The sequence below is a fragment of the Sycon ciliatum genome, chromosome 13 (genome assembly GCF_964019385.1).
Source record: "Sycon ciliatum chromosome 13, ocSycCili1.1, whole genome shotgun sequence".
Lineage (NCBI taxonomy): Eukaryota > Metazoa > Porifera > Calcarea > Leucosolenida > Sycettidae > Sycon > Sycon ciliatum.
The window spans coordinates 22,463,627-22,473,729 of record NC_088655.1 but is presented as its reverse complement, the minus strand read 5'-3'; the positions used below and the strand labels follow the sequence as shown (position 1 = coordinate 22,473,729).

Genomic DNA, 10,103 nt, shown 5'->3' with positions numbered 1-10,103 from the left:
AAAGAAAGCACATATTTCTCGCTATCTTTCGCAACGATGACTTTCTTGAGCTAAGCGTCGAACGTGTGCAATCTCTTTGAAGTTTGAGTCAAACCGTACAGGAAGTATGGGATAGGGATAGCATATTACCTTACCATCATCTAAATACGATTGAGTTAGTAATTGCACAGCAATGTTCGATGATTTTTTTATTTGATTCTAAGGCAGTAGTCACAAGCCATCACTTTCTTTCTCTGAGCTTCTTTTGTGAACCTTAGTCCAAAGCCTTCTTCTATGCCCTGTGCTGTGTTTCTACCTATACGTATGTCTTGTACATAACTGGAAACAACTTTTTCCTGCTGATTTTAACGTTGTTCAATATTGTGCCGAATAATCTCAAGCTTCCTCTTCACACCTGTTGCTTTGAGCTAGAATATTTTCCTACTTCATTTCCGAGAAGCAATTCTGTTGAACGCATGATATGAGCACATCCGTGCATCACGCCCTTTGTGAAAAACATCACGCTTTGCTCACATCTTGCCGTTTGTACGCCTGGAGCTAGCGCTTGGGAATTTTTTCTAACATTTCGGGCTTATGTTTTGTTATCTTTGTTTTCAATTCACCATAGGTACAACCATTGCTGCCTTCTTGCTGTGGATCATGAATGATGCCACAGCTAGCTCCTAGGCTATGATGAAACAATATAAATGGAATGGTATGATTGATTGATATGAGGCAATCTCGGAGGGCCGGCTGTGAGGTTTTGGAGATGATGGTGGGCAGGACAGTGCCCTTGTATTTTCCTGGGTTTTTTCTTTTTTTCTCTCGTTTTTTGCGTTTTTTCACACATACAATTGTTTTCATTTTTTGGTGTTGTGTTCTTATCATTCCCCATGCCACTGTCAATTGTATTCTGTTTGCCCGTAAAAGAGGCCCTTTTCTTTTGTCTTAAAAAAAATTGATTGACATGACCTAGTGTTGTATGGGAAATAATGAGATGTCACGACCCTAAGCAGTTACAATACAAAACAATACAAAAAATACCATGCAGCAGTGACGGGCACCGACGGCTGTGGTTGTAAATATTGTAGAGGGTAGGCAGTGGATGCTGTATGCTGGACTGGGAGACAGAGAGGTAATAGTGTGCCAGCTACTAATGGAGGTTATGTGGAAGTTGAAGAGATTTACATGTGCTGTACTGACGTCTTTACCTGGGCTAAAATATTACGTATGGCGCGGCGAAAATAATTAAAAAAATCATTTAAAAGTGAAGAATTTCTGAGCGATAATATGATTATGACTGTACTCGTATTATACTTTGTAGTAGTTATATTTAAATAATCTACGTGGAGATAAAAGTTTAATAATAGCTATGAAAAGTATGAATGCCGCAGACATCACCACGCAACATGACAATTTGTTCAAGGCTTGGTTTTGTGTGTTTCCAAAATCGATTTTCACGCTCCGATCATCAGTGGAAATACGGAACTAAAGAGATCAAGGGAAAAACAAAGGTTAAAAATCCAAAGAAGTGTGACACATGACTCCACTTCATAGCTATTAGTAGTTTTATTTATTTTTTTATTTATTTTTTTTTATTTTTTTATTTTTTTTTAAGGTAGAAGTGCAAGCCTCTTTTACGGGCAAAAATTAACACAATGTATTAAAATGCAATACAACATATACTGGAGAAGAAATCAGGAAAATAAAATATGAGCTCAAAAATGGAACGAAAAATAGCAAATAGAATCAAAACTCACGATGGAATCAAACTCACGATGGAATCAAACTCATGATGGAAACTACAAAACCCAATGAGTTGGAAAACCAACCACAGAATTAGATATTGGGAATAGAGTCAGACACAACAACGACCGAAATCAGTACACCAAAAATCTGTCCTACAAAAAACAAAGGAACAAGAAAAACAAGAAAGACGAAGTACAAAGAATCCCCCAAAAAGAGGGGAGAACGGGATGAAAGAGGACCGGAGAGCGGCAAACCCCAGGAGGACTTAGCGTCACGTAGTGGCGGGAATGCGGGCCTCCACAGAAACAGCATCCACATCCGCCGCCAGACCAGGTGCACGGAATGCACGGCGACTCCCACGAACCATCAGGACGGAGTCGCGGACAAGGCTGAAAGCCAGGTCCGTCCGCAGCTTTCCCATCACGAGGGGATAAGGCTGCGAGAGCTTGGTGGAGAGCTTCGTTCCGAGCAGCTTCAGGAACCGGGTGGCCTCCTTCGCCAGGGCACCAGCGGAAGACAGGACGATCGGAGTGAACGACGCCCTCTCAACTTCCCGGATCCGGGCACCGTATGCCGACTGCTTCTGACGCTCGTGCCATTGGAACACCTCAGCCAGCGGGCGAGAGCAAATTAGTAGTTTTATTATTATTATTATTCCCAATTCAGTTCCCTTTGAGAAGTTAGTTTGCAGATATTATCGCTTATTTTGAAGAGTCTTTGATGGGTACACGGAACGCTCTCATTTTGATACCTGTACATTCGCAACATCGACCTGGTGTGAGTGTTGGTATAGATTGAAATACCTGGCGTAATCACCCGTCGACGATCTTGCCCAAGACCGTCGACAGTGGTGGGAACTGGTGAAGGCTGTATGTAGCTGCTAATGAAACAATGGACATAATTTATACCTTTATAGATAATGGAGATGACTTGCAACAGGCTGCAGCAGCTCGCCCAGGATCGCCCTCAGTGGCAGGACCCGGTGAAGTTTGTATGTAGCCGCTAATGCAACAATGGACATAACTTTGCGTTTCCATTTTGTCTTTTTTGCGATTGTGATGCTTGATGTGCACTGTGCTTCCTCACATTCACTTGCTCCTTCTTGCAGCTTGTCTCTTTTTTCTGTTTTTTTTTGTTTGTTTTGTTTTGACGCTCTGTGTGCACTGCGCTTCCTCGCGCTCACTTGCTCCTTCTTGCGGCTTAAGCGAAGGCTATATGTGAGCTTTATAAGCTCACTGATGCTAACGCGAATAGAGCATAATAATAATAATAAAATAATAATCACCAGCTTGATTTCTATAGAAACGTTGCCCTGCTGACAAGGGTTTCAATAAGAAAAAAGCTTGTTCTCGCTCCATATAAAATTAATAATTATTATACTGGCACACACAGAGACATAGACAGCAATAGCGACAACGCACAAAGACAGTAAGACTAAGGGTAGTTGGCCGCAGCCAGCTGTGAACCGGATAACGTGTGAGGTATGGAAGCAAGTACTGAGAACACAGTGTCTCAGATAGAATAGGTGTGCCAGCGAATAGCAGAAATAGGCCACGATGCAGAACCACTTGGGACCGTGACTTCAGATTAATTTTCCTGGAAACTCGAGAAACTCGCCGCAGTTTGGTCGGAAACTTGTACCACAACACCGTCCACACGTACGTACACCAGCATTTTATTAGCGCCGATCTTGACTACCGGTACGGTACCGTACTGTATGTTTCGTACAACTCCATGCCTGTCGCGTCGAAAAAGTAGTGTGGACCAAACATAGAATCTACGACGTGTTATTTCGAGGTGTTGTTTGATCGACGTGAGAAGCGATAGCTCTTTGTACCTGCACCCGCGCCTGGTTCGGTGCACTGTCCTACATTGTGATGAAGCAAATGGACTCAGCTGCATAGTAGTCATTTCAGCATAGTCGCTCGTCGGCGCCAGCGTAGCTGACTTTTGCTACTCACCGCGACTGAATAGTTTCCAAACGTTGTTTGCACTCGTTGCGCAGACTCTACATAATGTCGTGTATCCATGTCAAATTGCAACTGTATAGTAATATTATTCGACTCGTCGCTTTAGGGCAAGGTTCGCCTAAAGTTCAGTGAAACGAATGAGGTGAGGTTCGTCAATGATGGAAGCGAGTTTGAAACGTTCTGTTGTGAACACGAAGGCTCCGTGCCCGAGAGCGGAGTAAGCCGCGTTCTTCCCGACATTGGCAGAATTGAGAGTTCCACCCATGCAATGGGTATTCAGACATTACGTTCACTATTGCAAGGTGAGGCATGTTTTGTGTGCGTTGAGCGAAATATTTGTTGTAAGTTACCGTATTCTCTCTAATAATACCACAGCAGTACAGTAAGCACAGTCTCCAATAATAGAACACCTTGGGGCGGCATTCAAAAAATTAAGTGCTCAGTCTCCATTATAAGCACAATGTGTAAATTCATTATCTGTACAGGCAAAAAAACCCTGAAATGTGTGTGTCTGACATGAATTTGGCATCGCAACATGCCTCTGAAATGAGGTTGAAATAATAATGGAACAGTCTCCAATAAAGGAACGTCTCCATTAATAGCACGGGGCGGAGGTACATTGAAAAAATAATGGATCGTGCTTATATTAGAGATAATACGGTAGAATAATTTCGTGAGCTTTTCCGTCACGAAAACATGGTTCGTAACATTTTAAAGAACAGACATTGTTTTTCCAGAGGCAAGTGAAATCACGGTGTGATTTTGAAATGCAAACTGTGTGTGTGTGTGGGTTTTTTTTAAATTCCGACCAGTCGGCTACTATCATTTCGTCTTGGGGTTAAATATGGGGAAGTAGCCATGTAGGGGCGTGAGCCCGCCTTTCGGCTCCGGGAGTTGCAACTCGCTCGACGCGACTCTACTGAGTGAAGAGAACCCACACCTTGATCTGGTGAGCTGTGGGGATTTTGCAGTCCGATGTGTGACTGCGGGGTTACTTGACAACTTGTAGATTCTAGGACAGACTTTTCGCCATAACTAGATCATAGAGTTTCTGCATTTCGAAATTCGATTCAGTATTTTCCATCGCAAGTTGAATATGGAGATTCCGAACTTCATTATTTAAGAAAACAATAAACCACGCACGTGAGAATAATGCTGTTTCCACAACTGGGGCATGTACGTGTGAAACCATACGTCCGTACGTATCTTTGCTGCCTTTTGGGGCGTCATGCACATGGAAACGCACCGAAATGGAAATTCCAACATGTTGGAATTATCAACGTGCATCAGGCGCATACCTGGGTACCTGCCAGTCACTTTGACTGGCAGGGTAAACTAATTAGTACTTTATAGTGTGTCGCCTGCCGCACGCTATAAACACGACTCGAATTGCTGTTTTTTTGTGAAAGCCCGGCTGACTGCGCGTTTGGGCACACATGGACCGCAAGTGTACCGCACCCACGGGCCACTTGTGAACACACGTTTAGAGTGAATTTTCCACATCCGTAGGAATGCCAACACCCTCAACGATTATCGTGCAGATGCAGCTCCGAAAGCGGTGGTAGGTGAGAAGACGAGGAATGCCGCATGAATGGAAAAAGTGATTTTTTTGTATTTTATTATATTTAAGGATTTCCCAAAGGCTTTGGGCCTGTCGAGGGGATCTCCTGCAAGAAGATTGAAATGACAAATTTATGTAGAGGGAGCAGTTAATCTAGGATAGGCTAAGGAAATAGATCGAGGCATACAATCTGGTAATTAAGGAATTGGGATACCGTCAGTGTAATGAATATATCGGCGAAAATGCTGATAGAGAGAATGCTTGAATTCGGGGAGGCTGGTTATAGCGGTAAGAGAAGGCGGTAGGCAATTCCATAGCATTGCAGCTTTGTTGGAAAAGAGGGAAGAAAAACGCACATCGTGATAATTGATGTTAAGTTTGTTTGGTCTTCTTGGACTTGAAGACAGTGAAAGGTGAAAATGTTGGAGGTGTTCTGGAGATATATTTATAAGTTTAAATAGAGTAACAAGAGCTGATACATGTCTGCGAAAGTGCAAGGACTCTAAGTCACAAAGGGCATTTAATGATTTGAGTCAAACGGTATCTTCGGCATCTTGCTTGAAATGTTCCATTATCGATAAGCGTCTTTGCATGTGCTTTCGCAAATTGCTTTCGCAAATTGCTTTCGCAAATTTGCACATGAGACTGGCTGGCAGTTCAAAAGTAACCTGCACACACAACACTGCGATCAAGAATTTTCCATGGGCATCACATATCAGCAATGGGGGTTTAGCTCAGTGGTAGAGCGCTCGCTTTGCATGCGAGAGGCCATGGGTTCGAACCCCATATCCTCCACATTTTTTTTCCATCCACGAACAATCTTTGTTTTTGTAAGAATCGCAGATTACTCGTACTGCAGTGTGCAGAGTGTTTCTCTGGAATTTTAGGGTGGCATGGAGTTTTCCTCTGTGAACATGGTAAACAGCGGCATTTGGTCTTGTACAGATTTGCCATCATCCACCACACCGACGCGTGTAGTCCTATCACCACACCAGACTACATAGGAAAGATAAAGTCTCTTTCCCTCAAACTAGTGAAGATTTTATGACTTGGGGCTCCCCGCGTGCTAGAGTGTACGTGAAGTGTGTGGGTACAGTGAGGGCTGCGTCCCACCCGCCTGTGTGGATTCACAGGAAGTGTGAGTTACAAAGTCTGAAGAAAATGTTGAACAGTCTCTGCTGGGATGACGACTACACCATAGCTCAGTGGTTAGAGCATCGCTAGCTACAAGCGAGGGTCCCTGGTTCGAGTCCTGGTGGTGACAGTCAATTTTTTCTTCAGACTTTTCCCGTTTGTCTCTTTCCCTCAAACTAGTGAAGATGCTATGATATGAGGTTGTCATTTGTACTTGGTCATCATACCACAGATGTGCTCCCGTACAGTAGAGTTGAGCGTCCGAGAACGTTATTTCCAAGGGGTTAGTTAGCCTGTCAGACAATCTGGCTGCGTTTTTATATATAGCACGTTCTTAGAAATAATTCACACTAGATCAGATCTATCTCGAAAGCTGCCGGAAAACCCACACCACCATTCTTAACTTGAGGCTGTGACGTTCTTAGCATTTCAGGCTCAGAGGTCGTTCTTGGGCTCAACATTCTTCAGCGCGCGACTCTACTGTACATTGTCACCACGCCACAGATGTAGAAGCTATGACCCAGACACCACAACTGCGCTCTCCGACAGCCCTCGACACGAGAGCATAGCCGTGGTGTGGTGGTTGATGGAGTACATCTGCTGACGTGCGAGGCTGCTTATTATAACCCAGTCTCCTTTCTCCATATCTGAACAATTCACTGCAGGGAATAGGTTTTATAATCAAATTATGTTGGACTCAGTAAGAAGTTGCTGTCCAACAAACAGTTCGAAGTACACTTGGGAGGTGATGTCTTGATTTTGGCATATCTTTAGAATGCCGTCAAGCTGACACGATTTTCCCTGTAGAAAGTCGAAATATTTCCAGTATCCAGTCCGAGTTTTTTGTGTTGAGACTTTTGAAAAGATCACCAGCAATCAGGTACTGTGATACTGCAAACTGTGCATCAACGCCAGATCGAATTAAAAAAAATTCATTTTAAATTTACAAAAAATATGTTTTTACAGGGGTTGCGGGTTCGAATCAAGCTTTTGACAATATTGCTTTCTATTTTTCTTCTTTTTTGCTCCCTCTTTGGTTCTTTTTGTGATTATTTCTTCACTGGAGTATGCAACAAGCATAGTCAGATGGGATGAGAAGCCTTTTTTCTTTTTCTTTTTGAATTCCATCAGTTTGACGAGCGGTGCTGACTGAAATTTCGGAACGATTTTGTAGGAAATAATGTCAGAAATATATAATTATTTGGATTCATTTTCTGTAAGCTTTGTTCTACTGTCCATTGTCCATATAATATGCAATATTTGGGGAAATCTGACAATAGATTTTCTCGGGAAAACTATTTTTGTATGGAAATGCACCAAATTTCGAAATTTTAATGTAGGAAATTATGTCAGAAAAATATTTTAAGGATTAATTTTCTGTAGCCTTATTTTGCTTTGCATTGTCCATCTAAGGGCATGTTCGATTGGTAAGGATCCAGATCTCAGATCCGTCGGATCCTTCAGAGTCATGGGTGTATGGGTACATGTGTGTGTGGGTGTACACAATCCGCAGAAATAACTGTTTCGTCCTTTGTGGACACATCAGCACAGCACGGAGGAAATGGGGCCGAACCTGATAGCAATGAAAAAGAAATTTTCCAAGGCCAGATTTAAACCAGGCCCGAACGTACCTTGCCAGAGTGCTCAAACTAACAAGTCAGTGAGCTCTGCATAATGCAAACAGCAAAGGCACTACCCCACAGGACATGGGCGTGTGTGTGTGTGTGTGTGTGTGTGTGTATGTGTGTGTATCTGCGTGGGTGTGTATTTGTGTGTATTTGTGTGTATGTGTGTGTGTGTTTGTGGGTGTGTGTGTGTGTGTCTGTCTGTGTGTGTCTGTCTGTGTGTGTCAGCTAGTTCAGTTGGTGGGTACTTGGTCCGGCTCATCGCAATTGTCGCTTATCTCCCACGCACCTTTTGACAGGTAAAACCCAGTCCGATCACGATATCTAACTTACTTTTGCTTGGGAGGTTGTGATGGCAAGATCAAAGGAGGCACCAAAGAAAAATGATCGCGACTAGCACTTTGAATCGCGATGTGTTTGACTTTTTTGGGAAGTGGGAATCTGGCCATTCACTGTCTGTATTGCCAAAAGCCAAGCGCGCAGCGACCCGAAGACCGGAACTGTGGCAGGGGCAACTGACATCCTGGAGAGCATGACAGGCACGCGTGCACGGCAGAGGAGTATGAGCCGCATGAGCGTCATGCTGAAGAAGAAAGTTGTTTTTGATGCGATGCGCCCGGCCGACGGTTGTAGTTCCTTGCTTGGTGGACCTAGCAGCAGCGTTACAAGAGTCGTGATCAGCGTATCCAGCGGAGCGTATGACAGCTGTCTGGAGAGGCCCGTATGCCTCGAAGGCTTTGTTGAAACACGCTGTGGAGACACACAGGTCACACTGCCCACGGTTCCTTCAAGCACCGAAGTGACAGCCACAGCTGTTCCTTTCCCATTGCTGCCATACGACAGCCTGAGTGAGAAAGCAAGAGATACTCCGTCTACGCCAGCAGCTAGACACCAGCAAATGTCAGCTCATGTAACGGCGCGGCAGCTCGAGTGATGCAGAGTTGAATGAACTCTGGACCTGTAAGAGTGTGAGTGCAAGAATGCGCTCCTTCGCGGATTTATTTCGTGCATTTTGCTTACCTTGCTTCCTTTCTTCGACTCGCTTCACCTGATTCCTTTGCTGAATTTTTTTTCTTGTGGCGGAGAGTACTCTTGTATCATACTTCCTCACTATGCCTGCTGGAAATTTCACAGAGCGGTAAAAAAAACTCCTGGTCTTAGTGGCGATAGATAAGCGACAATTGCGATGAGCCGGACCAAGTACATTAATACCAGGTGGTGGTGTTGGGTCTGTTGCCAACAGGTTCGGCTGTTTGAAGGTGCATTGTTGTACCTGCCACCTTTGTTGGTTTCAGGGGTTATATACTTTCTATTTGAATGTTACATACCTGTTAACCACGGATGTGACTGTATGTGTGTATATGTATGTGCACGTTTTCTTTTCTGCATATGTATGTATATGCATACTGACTAGCTTGTAGTCGGAAAAGCAAGAGAGAGTCTTTGGACCATGTATTGCTTGCCGATCTCCTGAATGACACTGAAGGTAGGCGCCCTATAGGTCACCTGTTACTGGTGTACTGTCATCCATATATTTACCAAACACATCAACCAAGCTGGTCCTGCTGTCTGCTATTGACACAATTTCCCATAGATAGAGCAGTAGTGTGTTCAATAGCAGATTCACACGTGTTTTGCAACAATATGGCCTTTTAGTGGCTGGGGCTGTTCTGTAGAGGTTGTGCGATGCCATCATCAGTTGAGATGCTTTGGCAAAGTTGCCGTACAGTGATACACTTGCAACTCACGCCGTATACAAAGCGCCCATAAGTTCACTTTCCGATGTCATTGGGCTTGTGAACCGTAGTAGTAGTAGTAGTAGTAGTAGTAGTAGTAGTAGTAGTAGTAGTAGTAGTAGTAGTAGTAGTAGTAGTAGTATTTATTTAACATTGAACAACTCAACAGTGTTGACACACAAATTCAAAGAGCGCCGATGAGGCAAAAAGGAAAAAAAGAAAAGTTAAAAGATGAGGCTATAGCCCGTGTGTACTTGCAAATTTACCGTAAAGTACCGCCAGAGCGTCCCTTCTCGCGAGAGTGCTCCGTCTCGCGAGAGCGCCCCACCTTGATTTTACAGCCAGGGTA

General features: G+C 43.8%; 1 non-coding gene across 1 annotated transcript; it reads left to right on the top strand.

Annotated features, from left to right (window-relative positions):
* Positions 1-5,982: 5,982 nt before the first annotated feature.
* Trnaa-ugc (transfer RNA alanine (anticodon UGC)) lies at positions 5,983-6,054 on the top strand. Its single transcript has one exon. It is a non-coding gene; the product is annotated as a tRNA-Ala (tRNA).
* The last annotated feature ends 4,049 nt before the right edge of the window (positions 6,055-10,103 follow it).